A 225-nucleotide genomic window follows, 5' to 3' on the forward strand; every position below is an offset into this window, starting at 1 on the left:
AGTATTGATGATAGTTATTACAATAACAGCTAACATTTATTATCTGTCAGGAAATAAGTGCTGTAGATGCACAGATTTATTTAATTCTAGCAACAACCCTGAGAGGTAGGTACTTTTATTATCCCCATGTTATAGATGAGGAAACTGAAGTTCATATAAAATTCTATAATTCACACAAATTAATAACAAATGGAACAACTGGAATGGAAATAATGAGGATGTTCA

The sequence above is a fragment of the Orycteropus afer genome, unplaced genomic scaffold (genome assembly GCF_000298275.1).
Source record: "Orycteropus afer afer isolate SDZICR_OR568_19922 unplaced genomic scaffold, OryAfe1.0 scaffold00061, whole genome shotgun sequence".
Lineage (NCBI taxonomy): Eukaryota > Metazoa > Chordata > Mammalia > Tubulidentata > Orycteropodidae > Orycteropus > Orycteropus afer.